Source organism: Oryctolagus cuniculus, chromosome 16 (assembly GCF_964237555.1).
Source record: "Oryctolagus cuniculus chromosome 16, mOryCun1.1, whole genome shotgun sequence".
Classification (NCBI taxonomy): domain Eukaryota; kingdom Metazoa; phylum Chordata; class Mammalia; order Lagomorpha; family Leporidae; genus Oryctolagus; species Oryctolagus cuniculus.
In genome coordinates, this window is record NC_091447.1 from 63,479,435 (window position 1) to 63,497,617 (window position 18,183).

The 18,183-nt window shown below is 40.6% G+C and overlaps 1 pseudogene; it reads left to right on the forward strand.

Annotated features, from left to right (window-relative positions):
* Window positions 1-16,469: 16,469 nt before the first annotated feature.
* LOC108175965 (olfactory receptor 7A10-like) lies at window positions 16,470-17,584 on the forward strand (annotated as a pseudogene).
* Window positions 17,585-18,183: the final 599 nt, after the last annotated feature.

Below are 18,183 nucleotides of genomic sequence, written 5' to 3' on the forward strand. Positions count from 1 at the left end.
AACAGCACAACATACCAAACCTTATGGGACGCAGCAAAAACAGTGTTAAGAGGAAAGTTTATATCAATAGGTGCCTACATCAAGAAATTGGAAAGGCACCAAATAGATGAGCTTTCAATTCACCTCAAGGATCTAGAAAAATTGCAGCAAACCAGACCCAAATCTAGTAGGAGAAGAGAAATAATTAAAATGAGAGAAGAAATCAACAGGATTGAATAAAAAAAAACATTCCAAAAAATCAGCCAAACGAGGAGCTGGTTTTTTGAAAAAATAAACAAAATTGACACCCCATTGGCCCAACTAACTAAAAAAAGAAGAGAAAAGACCCAAATCAATAAAATCAGAGATGAAAAAGGAAACATAACAACAGACACCACAGAAATAAAAAGAATCATCAGAAATTACTACAAGGACTTGTATGCCAGCAAACAGGGAAACCTATCAGAAATGGATAGATTCCTGGACACATGCAACCTACCTAAATTGAACCAGGAAGACATCGAAAATCTAAACAGACCCATAACTGAGACAGAAATTGAAACCATAATAAAGGCCCTCCCAACAAAGAAAAGCCCAGGACCAGATGGATTCACTGCTGAATTCTACCAGACATTTAAAGAAGAACTAATCCCATTTCTTCTCAAACTATTCAGAACAATCAAAGAAGAGGGAATCCTCCCAAATTCTTTCTATGAAGCCAGCATCACCTTAATTCCTAGGACGGAAAAAGATGCAGCACTGAAATAGAATTACAGACCAATATCCCTGATGAACATAGATGCAAAAATCCTCTACAAAATTCTCGCCAATAGAATGCAACAACACATCAGAAAGATCATCCACTCAGACCAAGTGGGATTTATCCCTGGTATGCAGGGATGGTTTAATGTGCGCAAGACAACCAATGTGATCCACCACATTAACAGACTGCACAAGAAAAACCATATGATTATCTCAATAGATGCCGAGAAAGCATTTGATAAAATACAACACGCTTTCATGATGAAAACTCAAAGCAAACTGGGTATGGAAGGAACATTCCTCAATACAATCAAAGCAATCTATGAAAAACCCACAGCCAACATCCTATTGAATGGGGAAAAGTTGGAAGCATTTCCACTGAGATCTGGTATCAGACAGGGATGCCCACTCTCACCACTGCTATTCAATATAGTTCTGGAGGTTCTAGCCAGAGCTATTAGGCAAGAAAAAGAAATTAAAGGGATATAAATTGGGAAGGAAGAACTCAAACTATCCCTCTTTGCAGATGACATGATTCTGTATTTAGGGGACCCAAAGAACTCTACTAAGAGACTATTGGAACTCATAGAAGAGTTTGGCAAAGTAGCAGGGTATAAAATCAATGCACAAAAATCAACAGCCTTTGTATACACAGACAATGCCATGGCTGAGGAAGAACTTCTAAGATCAATCCCATTCACAATAGCTACAAAACCAATCAAATACCTTGGAATAAACTTAACCAAGGACGTTAAAGATCTCTACGATGAAAATTACAAAACCTTAAAGAAAGAAATAGAAGAGGATACCAAGAAATGGAAAAATCTTCCATGCTCATGGATTGGAAGAATCAACATCATCAAAATGTCCATTCTCCCAAAAGCAATTTACAGATTCAATGCAATACCAATCAAGATACCGAAGACATTCTTCTCAGATCTGGAAAAAATGGTGCTGAAATTTATATGGAGACACAAGAGACCTCAAATAGCTAAAGCAATCTTGTACAACAAAAACAAAACCGGAGGCATCACAATACCAGATTTCAGGACATACTACAGGGCAGTTGTAATCAAAACAGCATGGTACTGGTACAGAAACAGGTGGATAGACCAATGGAACAGAATTGAAACACCAGAAATCAACCCAAACATCTACAGCCAACTTATATTTGACAAGGATCTAAAACTAATTCCTGGAGCAAGGACAGTCTATTCAATAAATGGTGCTGAGAAAACTGGATTTCTACATCCAGAATCATGAAGCAAGACCCCTACCTTACACCTTACACAAAAATCCACTCAACATGGATTAAAGACCTAAATCTACAACCTGACACCATCAAGTTACTAGAGAACATCGGAGAAACCCTTCAAGATATTGGCACAGGCAAAGAATTTCTGGACAAGACCCGGGAGGCACAGGCAGTCAAAGCTAAAATCAACTATTGGGATTGCATCAAATGGAGAAGTTTCTGTACTGCAAAAGAAACAGTCAGGAGAGTGAAGAGACAACCGACAGAATGGGAACAAATATTTGCAAACTATGCAACAGATAAAGGGTTAATAACCAGAATCTACAAAGTGATCAAGAAACTCCACAAAAACAAAACCAACAACCCACTTAAGAGATGGGCCAAGGACCTCAATAGACATTTTTCAAAAGAGGAAATCCAAATGGCCAACAGGCACATGAAAAAATGTTCAAGGTCATTAGCAATCAGGGAAATGCAAATCAAAACCACAATGAGGTTTCACCTCACCCCGGTTAGAATGGCTCACATGCAGAAATCTACCAACAACAGATGCTGGCGAGGATGTGGGGAAAAAGGGACACTAACCCACTGTTGGTGGGAATGCAAACTGGTTAAGCCACTATGGAAGTCTGTCTGGAGATTCCTCAGAAACCTGAAGATAACCCTACCGTTCAACCCAGCCATCCCACTCCTTGGAATTTACCCAAAGGAATTTAAATTGGCAAATAAAAAAGAGGTCTGCACCCTAATGTTTATTGCAGCTCAATTCACAATAGCTAAGACCTGGAACCAACCTAAATGCCCATCAACGATAGACTGGATAAAGAAATTATGGGATATGTACTCTTTAGAATACTATACCGCAGTAAGAAACAACGAAATCCAGTCATTTGCAACAAAATGGAGGAATCTGGAACACATCATGCTGAGTGAAATAAGCCAGTCCCAAAGGGACAAATACCATATATTCTCCCTGATCGGTGACGACTGACTGAACACCAAGAGGGAAACCTGTTGGAGTGAGGTGGACACTATGGGAAATTGTGGCTTGATCAGCATAGCCCTGACTGTTAATGAACAACTTAATACATTATCCCTCTTAGTAGTTTTTTGTCTGTTCTACTTAATATGACTGGTTTAATTGTGTAATTAATACACAGTTCTTCTTAAGTGTTGAAATTTAACTGAAATGTGATCCCTGTTAAACATAAGAGTAGGAATAAGAGAGGGAAGAGATGTACAATTTGGGACATGCTCAAGCTGACTTGCCCCAAATGGTAGAGTTGGAAACATACCAGGGGATTCCAATTCAATCCCATCAAGGTGGCATGTACCAATGCCATCTCACTAGTCCAAGTGATCAATTTCAGTTCACAATTGATCATAATGAAAGGACTAAGAGTCAAAGGGAGTACATAAACAAGTCTAGTACCTGCTAATACTAACCGATAGAATAAGTAAAGGGGAGAGTGATCCAACATGGGAAGCGAGATACTCAGCAGACTCATAGAATGGCGGATGTCCTAAACAGCACTCTGGCCTCAGAATCAGCCCTGGGGCGGAGCCAAGATGGCGGAATAGTGAGGGCGCGCACCGATAGTCCGGGAAAATTTAGTTTAATAAAAGGGGAGTTACGGTAGCCACAGAAAAAAGAACCAGGAAAAAATTGCACGGGAATCGTGAATCGGAGGACCTACTGGGAGAACAAGGTCGCCCACCGCGCGGAAGCCAAGTCGTGGGACCGAGCCGCAGAAGCCCCAGTGCTCCAAGGGGAGTGCATGCCACACAGACAACAGACTTGGGACGCTCAGGGCTCCGAGTCCACACATCGGCGCTGGAAGGGGAGGTGAGCTCAATAACCCGAGACATTGGTGGGGAAACGGGGGTCAGAATCTAGAGGGGGGCCAGAAAGTGCAGCAAACTCACTACCGGAAAGAAGGAAAAAAAAGCTTCGGGGTTTCTCTTCCCCCTAACCTAGCAAAGGTTACAAGACTGGGAGGCTAGAAGAATTCCCAAGAGACAAAGAGCAGGCCTGCTCTCTGGATTTACATATCAATGGGGGAGAGCTAAGGAACTGAGTCACTACAATTCAGTAGCCTAGGCAACCCAGTGGGAGTCCAGAGGAGCCAAAGACTGGAAGCTAAATACCATCAATTCTGCACAGCCGTGCCCTGCGGTGTTACTTACCCCCTGAATAAATAAAATAAATAAATAAATAAAAAGAGAGAGATTTACCACGCATAACCTGAGGGTGTCACCTTTGCACACCCTTAACCTGGAAGAACCAGGCAGAGCTCTCAGGCCGCACCCATCTCAAGCCTCCAAGGCTCCTCCAACAGCAGGCAGTCCACTTAACACGGACACAGTATAAAAAAAAAAAAAAGAAAGAAAAAAAAAAACGCACAGTGACGCAAGAAGAATTAACTATGCCGAGTAACAAACACAGAAATAGAGGGAGCAAGATCAACGATGACACTATGATGCCTCCAAATAAGCAAAACACCCCAAGCCAAGAGTATGAAGATGATGAGATAGAAGAAATGCAAGATACGGATTTCAAAAAATTTATGATAAGAACATTTAGAAGTTTTCAAAAGCAAATCCTTGAACTACAGAAATCCTTAATGGACAAGATTGAAAATCTCTCTCGTGAAAACGAAATTTTAAGGAAGAGTCAAAATGAAACTCAGAAACTAGTAGAACAGGAAAGTGTTATAGTGAAGAGAAATCAAAATGAAATGAAGAGCTCAATAGATCAAATGACAAACACATTAGAAAGCCTTAAAAACAGAATGGGTGAAGCAGAAGAGAGAATATCGGACTTAGAAGATAGAGCACAGGAAAACATACAGTCAAACCAAAGAAAAGAAGAGGAAATTAGAAACCTAAAAAATATTGTTGGGAATCTACAGGATACTATTAAAAAAACCAACATTCGAGTTCTAGGAGTTCCTGAAGGCATGGAGAGAGAGAAAGGATTGGAAGGCCTTTTTAGTGAGATACTAGCAGAGAACTTTCCAGGTTTGGAGAAGGACAGAGATATCCTAGTACAGGAAGCTCATAGAACCCCCAATAAACATGACCAAAAGAGATCCTCACCACGACACGTGGTAATTAAACTTACCACAGTGAAACATAAAGAAAAGATCCTCAAATGTGCAAGAGAGAAACGTCAGATTACTCTCAGAGGATCTCCAATCAGACTCACAGCTGACTTCTCATCAGAAACCCTACAAGCTAGGAGGGAATGGCGAGACATAGCACAGGTGCTAAGAGAGAAAAATTGCCAGCCCAGAATATTATATCCTGCCAAGCTCTCATTTGTGAATGAAGGTGAAATAAAGACCTTTCATAGCAAACAGAAATTGAAAGACTTTGTGGCCACTCGTCCGGCCCTACAAAATATACTTAAAGATGTGCTACACTCAGAAACACAGAAACACGGCCATCAATATGAAAGAAGGGAAAGAAAGAACACCTACCAGTAAAAGAGCATGGGAAGCTCAAAGCATATACTAGAAAATATTTCCGGGAAAATGGCAGGGCAAAGTCACTATGTATCAATAGTCACATTGAACATTAATGGTCTGAATTCTTCAGTTAAAAGACACCGTTTAGCTGACTGGCTCACAGAACACAACCCAACTATTTGTTGCCTACAAGAAACACATCTCTCTAACAAAGAGGCATGCAGACTGAAAGTGAAAGGTTGGAAAAAGATATTCCATGCCAACAGAAACCAAAAAAAAGCAGGTGTAGCCATATTAATATCAGACAAAATAAACTTTAATACAAAAACTGTTAAGAGAGACAAAGAGGGACACTATATAATGATTAAGGGTTCAATTCAACAGGAAGATGTAACTATTATAAATGTATATGCACCTAATTACAGGGCACCGGTCTATTTAAAAGATATGTTAAGGGACTTAAAGGGAGATTTAGATTCCAATACAATAGTACTGGGGGACTTCAATACTCCACTCTCAGAAATAGACAGATCATCCGGACAGAAGATCAACAAGGAAACAGCAGATTTAATTGACACGATTGCCCAAATGGATCTAACAGATATCTACAGAACTTTCAACCCTACATCTACAGACTTCACATTCTTCTCAGCAGCGCATGGAACCTTCTCTAGGATTGACCACATACTAGGCCATAAAGCAAGTCTCAGCAAATTTAAAAGAATTAGAATCATACCATGCAGCTTCTCAGACCACAGCGGGATGAAGCTGGAAATTAGCAACTCAGGAAACCCCAGAAAGTATGCAAACACATGGAGACTGAACAACATGCTCCTGAATGAACACTGGGTCATTCAAGAAATCAAAAGAGAAATCAAAAACTTTCTGGAAGTAAATGAAGACAACAACACAACATATCAAAACTTATGGGATACAGCAAAAGCAGTATTGAGAGGCAAATTTATAGCAATAGGTGCCTATACCAAGAAATTGGAAAGGTACCAAATAAATGAGCTTTCAGCGCACCTCAAGGACCTAGAAAAACTGCAGCAAACCAAACCCAAATCTAGTAGGAGAAGAGAAATAATTAAAACCAGAGAAGAAATTAACAGGATTGAATCCAAAAAAACATTACAAAAAATCAGCCAAGCGAGAAGCTGGTTTTTTGAAAAAATAAACAAAATTGACACCCCATTGGCCCAACTAACTAAAAAAAGAAGAGAAAAGACCCAAATCAATAAAATCAGAGATGAAAAAGGAAACGTAACAACAGACACCACAGAAATAAAAAGAATCATCAGAAATTACTACAAGGACCTGTATGCCAGCAAACAGGAAAACCTATCAGAAATGGATAGATTCCTGGACACATGCAATCTACCAAAATTGAACCATGAAGACATCGAAAACCTAAATAGACCCATAACTGAGACAGAAATTGAAACAGTAATAAAGGCCCTCCCAACAAAGAAAAGCCCAGGACCAGATGGATTCACTGCTGAATTCTACCAGACATTTAAAGAAGAACTAATCCCATTTCTTCTCAAACTATTCAGAACAATCGAAAAAGAGGGAATCCTCCCAAATTCTTTCTATGAAGCCAGCATCACCTTAATCCCTAAGCCAGAGAAAGATGCAGCACTGAAAGAAAATTACAGACCAATATCCCTGATGAACATAGACGCAAAAATCCTCAATAAAATTCTGGCCAATAGAATACAACAACACATCAGGAAAATCATCCACCCAGACCAAGTGGGATTCATCCCTGGTATGCAGGGATGGTTCAACATTCGCAAATCAATCAATGTGATTCACCACATTAACAGACTGCAGAAGAAAAACCATATGATTATCTCAATTGATGCAGAGAAAGCATTTGATAAAATTCAACACCCTTTCATGATGAAAACTCTAAGCAAATTGGGTATAGAAGGAACATTCCTCAATATAATCAAAGCAATTTATAAAAAACCCACAGCCAGCATCCTACTGAATGGGGAAAAGTTGGAAGCATTTCCACTGAAATCTGGCACCAGGCAGGGATGCCCACTCTCACCACTGCTATTTAACATAGTTCTGGAAGTTTTAGCCAGAGCCATCAGACAAGAAAAAGAAATCAAAGGAATACAAATCAAGAAGGAAGAAGTCAAACTATCCCTCTTTGCAGACGATATGATTCTGTACTTAGAGGATCCAAAGAACTCTACTAAGAGACTATTGGAACTCATAGAGGAGTTTGGCAAAGTGGCAGGATATAAAATCAATGCACAAAAATCAACAGCCTTTGTATACACAAGCAATGCCATGACTGAGAAAGAGCTGCTAAGATCAATCCCATTCACAATAGCTACAAAAACAATCAAATACCTTGGAATAAACTTAACCAAGGACGTTAAAGATCTCTACGATGAAAATTACAAAACCTTAAAGAAAGAAATAGAAGAGGATACCAAAAAATGGAAAAATCTTCCATGCTCATGGATTGGAAGAATCAACATCATCAAAATGTCCATTCTCCCAAAAGCAATTTATAGATTCAATGCAATCCCAATCAAGATACCAAAGACATTCTTCGCAGATCTAGAAAAAATGATGCTGAAATTCATATGGAGGCACAAGAGACCTCGAATAGCTAAAGCAATCTTGTACAACAAAAACAAAGCCGGAGGCATCACAATACCAGACTTCAGGACATACTACAGGGCAGTTGTAATCAAAACAGCATGGTACTGGTACAGAAACAGGTGGATAGACCAATGGAACAGAATTGAAACACCAGAAATCAACCCAAACATCTACAGCCAACTTATATTTGATCAAGGATCTAAAACTAATTCCTGGAGCAAGGACAGTCTATTCAATAAATGGTGCTGGGAAAACTGGATTTCCACGTGCAGAAGCATGAAGCAAGACCCCTACCTTACACCTTACACAAAAATCCACTCAACGTGGATTAAAGACCTAAATCTACGTCCTGACACCATTAAGTTATTAGAGAACATTGGAGAAACCCTTCAAGATATTGGCACAGGCAAAGAATTTCTGGAAAAGACCCGGGAGGCACAGACAGTCAAAGCCAAAATCAACTATTGGGATTGCATCAAATTGAGAAGTTTCTGTACTGCAAAAGAAACAGTCAGGAGAGTGAAGAGACAACCGACAGAATGGGAAAAATATTTGCAAACTATGCAACAGATAAAGGGTTAATAACCAGAATCTACAAAGAGATCAAGAAACTCCACAAAAACAAAACCAACAACCCACTTAAGAGATGGGCCAAGGACTTCAATAGACATTTTTCAAAAGAGGAAATCCAAATGGCCAACAGGCACATGAAAAAATGTTCAAGGTCACTAGCAATCAGGGAAATGCAAATCAAAACCACAATGAGGTTTCACCTCACCCCGGTTAGAATGGCTCACATACAGAAATCTACCAACAACAGATGCTGGCGAGGATGTGGGGAAAAAGGGACACTAACCCACTGTTGGTGGGAATGCAAACTGATCAAGCCACTATGGAAATCAGTCTGGAGATTCCTCAGAAACCTGAATATAACCCTACCGTTCGACCCAGCCATCCCACTCCTTGGAATTTACCCAAAGGAGTTTAAATTGATAAACAAAAAAGCGGTCTGCACCCTAATGTTTATTGCACCACAATTCACAATAGCCAAGACCTGGAACCAACCTAAATGCCCATCAACGGTAGACTGGATAAAGAAATTATGGGATATGTATTCTTTAGAGTACTATACCGCAGTAAGAAACAACGAAATCCAGTCATTTGCAACAAAATGGAGGAATCTGGAACACATCATGCTGAGTGAAGTAAGCCAGTCCCAAAGGGACAAATACCATATGTTCTCCCTGATCGGTGACAACTGACTGAACACCAAAAAGGAAACCTCCTGAAGTGAAATGGACACTATGAGAAATGGTGACTTGATCAGCATAGCCCTGACTGCTAATGGACAACTTAATACATTATCCCTCATAGTATTTTTTTTTGTCTGTTCTACTTAATATGACTGGTTTAATTCTGTAATTATCACACAGTTATTCTTAAGTGTTGAAAATTAACTGAAATGTGATCCCTGTTAAACATAAGAGTGGGAATAAGAGAGGGAAGAGATGTATAATTTGGGGCATGCTCGGGCTGACTTGCCCCAATTGGTAGAGTTGGAAACATACCAGGGGATTCCAATTCAATCCCATCAAGGTGGCATGTGCCAATGCCATCTCACTACTCCAAGTGATCAATTTCAGTTCACAATTGATCATAATGAAAGGACTAAGAGTCAAAGGGAGCACATAAACAAGTCTAGTATCTGCTAACACCAACCGATAGAATAAATAAAGGGGAGAGTGATCCAACATGGGAAGCGAGATACTCAGCAGACTCATAGAATGGCGGATGTCCTAAATAGCACTCTGGCCTCAGAATCAGCCCTAAAGGCACTCGGATCTGGCTGAAAAGCCCATGAGAGTATTTCAGGCATGGAAAGCCAAGACACTCTGGCAAAAAGATCTCTGTGAGTGAGATCCCAGTGGAAAGAACAGGTCTTCAAAGAGGGAGGTGCCTTTCTCTGAAGGGAGGAGAGAGCCTCCACTTTGACTATGACCGTGTCTAAACAAGATAAGAGTCGGAGAACTCAAGGGGCTTCCATAGCCTTGGAAACTCATAACGGGTGCATAGGGAGATTACTGATGCCATAAACAGGAGTGTCAATTGGTAAAGTCAACAACAGGAGTCACTGTGCACTTACTCCTCATGTAGGATCTCTGTCCTTAACGTGCTGTACACTGAGGCTTAATGCTATAACGAGTACTCAAACAGTATATTTCACTTTGTGTTTGTATGGGGGTGCAAACGACTGAAATCTTTACTTAATGTACACTAAACTGATCTTCTGTAAAAAAAAAAAAAAAAAGAAAGAAATTATCAATTCCCAACTTGACTCTCACTGGGATTAAACATGACAATAGGTCTGATCTGATTTCATCATCATTTAAAAAAAATCATCTATTATTTTTCACTTTATGTTTCTGTGTGGGAGCAAACTGTTGAAATCCTTACTTAAGGTATACTAAGCTGATCTTCTGTATATTAAGATAATCGAAAATGAATCTTGATGTGAATGGAAGGGGAGAGGGAGTGGGAAAGGGGAGGGTTGTGGGTGGGAGGGACGGTATTGGGGGGAAGCCATTGTAACCCATGAGTCGTACTTTGGAAATTTATATTCATTAAATAAAAGATTAAAAAAAAAAAGAAATTTATCAAAAGAAAAATATAAAGGGTCAAAACTATATCAAAGAATGTTTAATGTCTTTAACCTTCAGAGAAATGAAAATAAAAGCCAGAATGAGATATCAAAAAAAAAAAAAAAAAGAATCAGCCCTAAAGGCATTCGGATCTGGCTGAAAAGCCGATGAGAGTATTTCAGGCATGGAAAGCCAAGACACCCTGGGAAAAAAAAAAAAAAAAAAAACCACAACACCTAAATGAAAGATCTCTGTGAGTGAGATCCCAGTGGAAAGAACAGATCTTCAAAGAAGGAGGTACCTTTCTCTGAAGGAAGGAGAGAACTTCCACTTTGACTATGACCTTGTCTAAATAAGATAAGAGTCGGAGAACTCAAGGGGCTTCCATAGCCTTGGAAACTCATGACTGGTGCATAGGGAGATTACTGATGCCATAAACAGGAGTGTCAATTGGTAAAGTCAACAACAGGAGTCACTGTGCACTTACTCCTCATGTAGGATCTCTGTCCTTAATGTGCTGTACATTGAGACTTAATGCTATAACGAGTACTCAAACAGTATATTTCACTTTGTGTTTCTATGGGGGTGCAAACGATTGAAATCTTTACTTAATGTACACTAAACTGATCTTCTGTAAAAAAAAGAAAAAAAGAAATTATCAATTCCCAACTTGACTCTCACTGGGATTAAACATGACAATAGGTCTGATCTGATTTCATCATCATTTAAAAAAATCATCTATTATTTTTCACTTTATGTTTCTGTGTGGGAGCAAACTGTTGAAATCCTTACTTAAGGTATACTAAGCTGATCTTCTGTATATTAAGATAATCGAAAATGAATCTTGATGTGAATGGAAGGGGAGAGGGAGTGGGAAGGGGGAGGGTTGTGGGTGGGAGGGACGGTATGGGGGGGAAAGCCATTGTAACCCATGAGTCGTACTTTGGAAATTTATATTCATTTAATAAAAGATAAAAAAAAACAAAATAAAAAAACAAAAAAACCCAAAAAAAAACAAAAAAAAAAAGATAATTGAAAATTAATCTTGATGAGAATGGGAGGGGAGAGGGAGCGAGGGAGGGGAGTGTTGTGGGTGGGAGGGAAGTTATGGGGGGGGAAGCTATTGTAATCCATAAGCTGTACTTTGGAAATTTATGTTCATTAAATAAAATAAAATATAAATTAAAAAAAAGAACATAAAAAAAAACATGACAATAGGTCTGATCTGATTTCATCATCATTTAAAAAATCATCTATTATTTTTCACTTTATGTTTGTGTGGGAGCTAACTGTTGAAATCTTTACTTAATGTATACTAAGCTGATCTTCTGTATATAAAGAGAATCGAAAATGAATCCTCATGTGAATGGAAGGGGAGAGGGAGTGGGAAAGGGGAGGGATGCGGGTGGGAAGCCATTGTAATCCATGAGTCGTACTTTGGAAATTTATATTCATTAAATAAAAGTTAAAAAAAAGACATTCTTGCTGGTGCAGTTCTGGAATTACCTACACTTGACATCAAGGAGAGATCACATCCTTGATCTACAATCCCTTAAGAGACCAGGATGTACATCGACAACTGCGTATGAGGGTTTAGTAGAAGTGAGAGCATGTTGAATAATCCTAACACACACAAAAAATGACAACTGTCTGACATAGTACATATGCCATTCCCCTTGCCAGATTCTTGCACGCTGGGTATGAGTATTGAAATGCCACACTGTTGGCTGGCGCCACGGCTCACTAGGCTAATCCTCTGCCTTGTGGTGCTGGCACACCAGGTTCTAGTCCCGGTCAGGGCGCCGGATTCTGTCCCGGTTGCCCCTCTTCCAGGCCAGCTCTCTGCTGTGGCCAGGGACTGCAGTGGAGGATGGCCCAAGTGCTTGGGCCCTGCACCCCATGGGAGACCAGGATAAGTACCTGGCTCCTGCCATCGGATCAGTGCAGTGCGCCTGCCGCAGTGCAGCGGCCATTGGAGGGTGAACCAACAGCAAAAGGAAGACCTTTCTCTCTGTCTCTCTCTCTCTCTCACTGTCCACTCTGCGTATCAAAAAAAAAAAAAAAAGAAATGTCACACTGTGCCAAACCAAATATATACATTTACTCTGTGTCAATTAAACTAAAAATGTTGGGGCAAGGGGTTTCCTAGTGGTTAAGATCAGTTCAGATGCCAACATCTCATATTGGAATGCTTGGATTGGAGTCCAGGCTTTCACTGCTGACTCCAGCTTCCTCATGATGTACACACTAGGGGGCAGCAGTGATAGCCCAGCTAATGGAGTTCAGCCTCCTCCATGGGGTTCTGACTTTGGTCTTCACACAGCCTCAGCCACTGAGGGCATCAGTGGGGTGAAGCAGCAGATCTAATTGTGTCCTCTCTTATAAGTAAATCTTGAAAATTGTAAGGTATTTGTAATAATTAAGAAGTTCATAATTTCTTATAGTTGCAACCATTTTGAAGCAAATGACAGGATTTTGTTGTTGAATATGACCGAGAGTTGAATGAAATAAGCCAAACACAGAAGACATGCTTTCTCGAACTTGTCATCAAAGAAGGAGGAACTTTTCTCTGAAGGGAGGAGAGAACTTCCACTTTGCTTATGGCCCTGCCTAAATACTGATGGAGTTTTGCATTTAAAAGGCTTTCATAGCCATGGCAGCTCATGTCAAGAGCCTTGGGTGATCTCTGACGTCATACACAAGAGTGTTAATTGTTAAATGGACAACAGGAGACACTGTGGACCAACTTCCCATGCAGGACCTCTGTCCTCAAAGAGTTGTATTGTAATTATGTGTAAGTGCTCACAAAAGATGTATCTTTCTAGGGGCAGGCACAGTGGCATAGCGGGTAAAGCCACCACCTGCAGTGCTGGCATCCCATATGGGTGCCAGTTTGAGACCCAGCCACTCCACTTCCAATCCAGTGCTCTGCTATGGCCTGGGAAAGCTGTAGAAGATGGCCCAAGTTCTTGGTCCCCTGCACCCATGTGGGAAACCTGAAAGAAGCCCCTGGATCCTGGCTTCAGATGGGTGTGGTTCCGGCCATTGTGGCCAACTGGGGAGTGAACCAATGGATGGAAAACTCTCTCTCTCTCTCTCTCTCTCTGCTTCTCCCTCTCTCTCTGAGTAACTCTGACTTTCAAATAAATAAATATTTTAGAAAGATGGATCATTCTCGGGTGCTCCTTTAAGTTAATTAATTTTCTTTACAAAAAAAAGTGAAATTAACTTCAAGATGCAATGACTTTGAACAGTCCTTGTCTCAACTGTTGAGGAACAGAGTTTTTTATGTTTGTTTTTTTTTTTCCATGCATATGGTGGAACTCTTTACTTAGTATAGAGTTGGTCTTCTGGGTATAAAGCTAACTGAAAATAGACCTTAGTGGAGAATGGGACTGGGTATGGGAGAGGGAGAAGGAAGAGGGGTGGGAGGGCAGGTATGATCAGGCAAATCACTACATTGCTAAAGTTGTAGTTATGAAATGCAAAAAAAGGACATGCTTTCTCTCATTTTGGAGAGTTGAAGAAAAACTCAATAAGAACCTAGGGGCTGGAATTGTAATGCAGCTGTTCAAGCCATCACCTGCAGCACCAGTATCCCATAAGGGTGCCAGTTCAAGTCCTGATCCTGCCCTTCTGATCCAGCTTCCTGCTAATGTGCTTAGGAAATCAGGGAGGGATTTTCCAAAAGCTTGGGCACCTGGAAGGCCTGGAGTAAGCTCCTGACTCCTGTCTTCTGCCCAGCCCATTGCCGCATGGTGCAACCATTTAGGGGTGAATTAGTGGATAGAATCTCTCTCTCTCTCTCTCTCTCTCTCTCTCTCTGTCTCTCTCTGTCTTTCAAATAAATTAATAAATGTCTTGAAAAAACCTTGAACATTTGTTACTAGAGGATGGGAGAGATTCGGAGGATAAAGGGAGATTAGATTACAAAAACAGGGCAAGTCAGGTTAGATTTTTAGATTGTGATAAATATATCATAGTAATGTGAGATGTTAACAATGGAGGGCTGGATGTATGTAGGGGAACATGTGAAAGTTTGTAATTTTCTATTGTCAAAATTAGTAACTCACCCTTGGTCCACATCCTATTGTCTTAAATCTCAAAAGTAATTCTGCAACCTTAGTGTGAATAAGTCACCTCTACATATATTTCCAACTTCTTGCACATCAAATTGTTCTGATAACTCAATATCCTTTGTGATTATCCTTTTCCTTTGCCACTGCATCATTTACTTTTTTTTATCTTTTATTTAATGAATATAAATTTCCAAAGTACGACTCATGGATTACAATGGCTTCCCCCCCAATACCGTCCCTCCCACCCACAACCCTCCCCTTTCCCACTCCCTCTCCCCTTCCATTCACATCAAGATTCATTTTCGATTATCTTAATATACAGAAGATCAGCTTAGTATACCTTAAGTAAGGATTTCAACAGTTTGCTCCCACACAGAAACATAAAGTGAAAAATAATAGATGATTTTTTTTAAATGATGATGAAATCAGATCAGACCTATTGTCATGTTTAATCCCAGTGAGAGTCAAGTTGGGAATTGATAATTTCTTTTTTTCTTTTTTTCTTTTTACAGAAGATCAGTTTAGTATACATTAAGTAAAGATTTCAACAGTTTGCACCCCCATAGAAACACAAAGTGAAATATACTGTTTGAGTACTCGTTATAGCATTAAGTCTCAATGTACAGCACATTAAGGACAGAGATCCTACATGAGGAGTAAGTGCACAGTGACTCCTGTTGTTGACTTTACCAATTGACACTCCTGTTTATGGCATCAGTAATCTCCCTATGCACCAGTCATGAGTTTCCAAGGCTATGGAAGCCCCTTGAGTTCTCCGACTCTTATCTTATTTAGACAAGGTCATAGTCAAAGTGGAAGTTCTCTCCTTCCTTCAGAGAAAGGTACCTCCTTCTTTGAAGATCTGTTCTTTCCACTGGGATCTCACTCACAGAGATCTTTCATTTAGGTGTTGTGGTTGGTTTTTTTTTTTTTTTTTTTTTTTTTTTTTTTTTTTTTGCCAGGGTGTCTTGGCTTTCCATGCCTAAAATACTCTCATCGGCTTTTCAGCCAGATCCGAATGCCTTTAGGGCTGATTCTGAGGCCAGAGTGCTGTTTAGGGCATCCGCCATTCTATGAGTCTGCTGAGTATCTCGCTTCCCATGTTGGATCACTCTCCCCTTTATTTATTCTATCGGTTAGTATTAGCAGGTACTAGACTTGTTTATGTGCTCCCTTTGACTCTTAGTCCTTTCATTATGATCAATTGTGAACTGAAATTGATCACTTGGACTAGTGAGATGGCATTGGTACATGCCACCTTGATGGGATTAAATTGGAGTCCCCTGGTATGTTTCTAACTCTACCATTTGGGGCAAGTCAGCTTTTTTTAAACTTTTATTTAATGAATATAAATTTCCAAAGTACAGCTTATGGATTACAATGGCTTCCCCCCGATAACGTCCCTCCCACCCACAACCCTCCCCTTTCCCACTCCCTCTCCCCTTCCATTCACATCATGTTTTTCAAATACAAGGAGTTTTGCACAGTTTCTACAATATATATCTCTGCATGATTTTCAACTTTTTATACCAATGCCTGCATGCTAATCGCTGAGACTTCTCTTGGCTGTGGGAAGACTTGATTTGATAATTTTCAAAGGACGACAGGATTTCTCACCAAAACTGACAATATTTGATGTCTTGGGGAAGGACTGAGGATGCGGCAGGAATTCTTGTTCAGAGATGGCACTGGGAACTTTCTGAAGTGGAACAGTTCCATCCACAAATACAGGTGCTAAATTTTTAATTGGAAAACATGGATTTTGGATTCCCACTCTACTGCTAGTGTCTCTTTGTGTGACTATTCCACATGTTATTTTTCTTTTTATTGGTAGTGACACCTCATATAATGGAGAAATGAAATCCAAGCTTCAGAATTCCTTCTCCTGGGATTCTCAGAGGACCCAGCACTGCAGCCCCTCATATGTGGGCTCTTCCTCTCCATGTACCTGGTCACTGTGGCTGGGAACCTGCTCATCATCCTGGCCGTCATCTCAGATCCCCACCTCCACACACCCATGTACTTCTTCCTCTCCAACCTGTCCTTGGTGGACGTCTGCTTCACCTCTGCCACTGTCCCCAAGATGCTGGTGAACATCCAGACGCAGAGCAAAGCCATCAGCTATGCAGGCTGCCTCACCCAGATGTTCTTTTTCCTGCTTTTTGCTCGGCTGGATGACTTTTTCCTGGCCATGATGGCCTATGTCAGGTTTGTGGCCATCTGTCACCCCCTGCTCTACACAGTCTGCATGAACCACCAGCTCTGTGTGCAGCTGGTCCTGGTGTCCTGGGTCATCAATGCCCTCTATGCTCTGTCACACAGCCTACTGGTTCCTCCGCTGTCCTTCTGCACTCACCCAGGAATCCCCCAGTTATTCTGTGAACTTAACCAGGTAATCCACAGCGCCTGTTCAGACACCTTTCCTAATGACATATTGATATTTTCTACTGTAGTGCTGCTCGGTTGGGGTCCCCTGGCTGGGATTCTTTATTCCTGTTCTAAGATTCTTTCTTCTATTCATGCAATCTCATCAGCTCAAGGGAAGTATTAGGCATTTTCCACTTGTGCCTCTCTCCTCTCTGTTGTCTCCTTATTTTATGGCATGAGCATAGGTGTGTACCTCATGCTGGTGCAGCCCCCAGCTCAGCCTCCACTGCAGCACCCTCCATGATGTACACAGTGGTCACCCCCATGCTGAATCCCTTCATCTATAGCCTGAGGAACACAGACACAAAGAGGGCTCTGAATAGACTCTCAGTCCATGAGCCATAGAAGAACTCACGGAATTGGGGCTGAAGAAGAGTCTAGGATGGCAGGGTTCCAAGCCTCAGAGCCAGGCAATGGGATTCTTTGATCAGATTGAAGGAGCAGAACTTGGTTAGTATGTCCACTGTGGTTTTTTTAATTACAACTTTTGTGACCATTATCAGTGATTGACCTGTTGTACTTAGTGTTATCTCTAGTATCTCAATGTATTTTCTTTCTGAAAGAGGAGTTTATGTATTAAACAACTTTGAGTTACACTGTATTTTTCTTTTTGCAATGCATCTGCTCCTTATGCAATTAAGTATGAAGAAATTGAAATAGCCACATGTCTCATGGTGCAACATGTGTTTTGCTTAGGAGTAATTCCTTGTCAAGTTGCACATAGCAAACCCAGTTATTAGCTTATTTTTGATATAAAGTATTTTAAATTAGCATTACAGTGAAAGGCTTAAAGGCCCTATTCCGTTCCTGTGGGCACCTACACTGGGTATCTGAAGCCATTTCTGCAACTTCAGAATAGAGCAGATCATCAGACTGTAGTTTGCTCTTCTTTGTCCCCCCTTCCCTGCCTGCATCCAACCCTACAGGCCTCCTGCAGACACCAC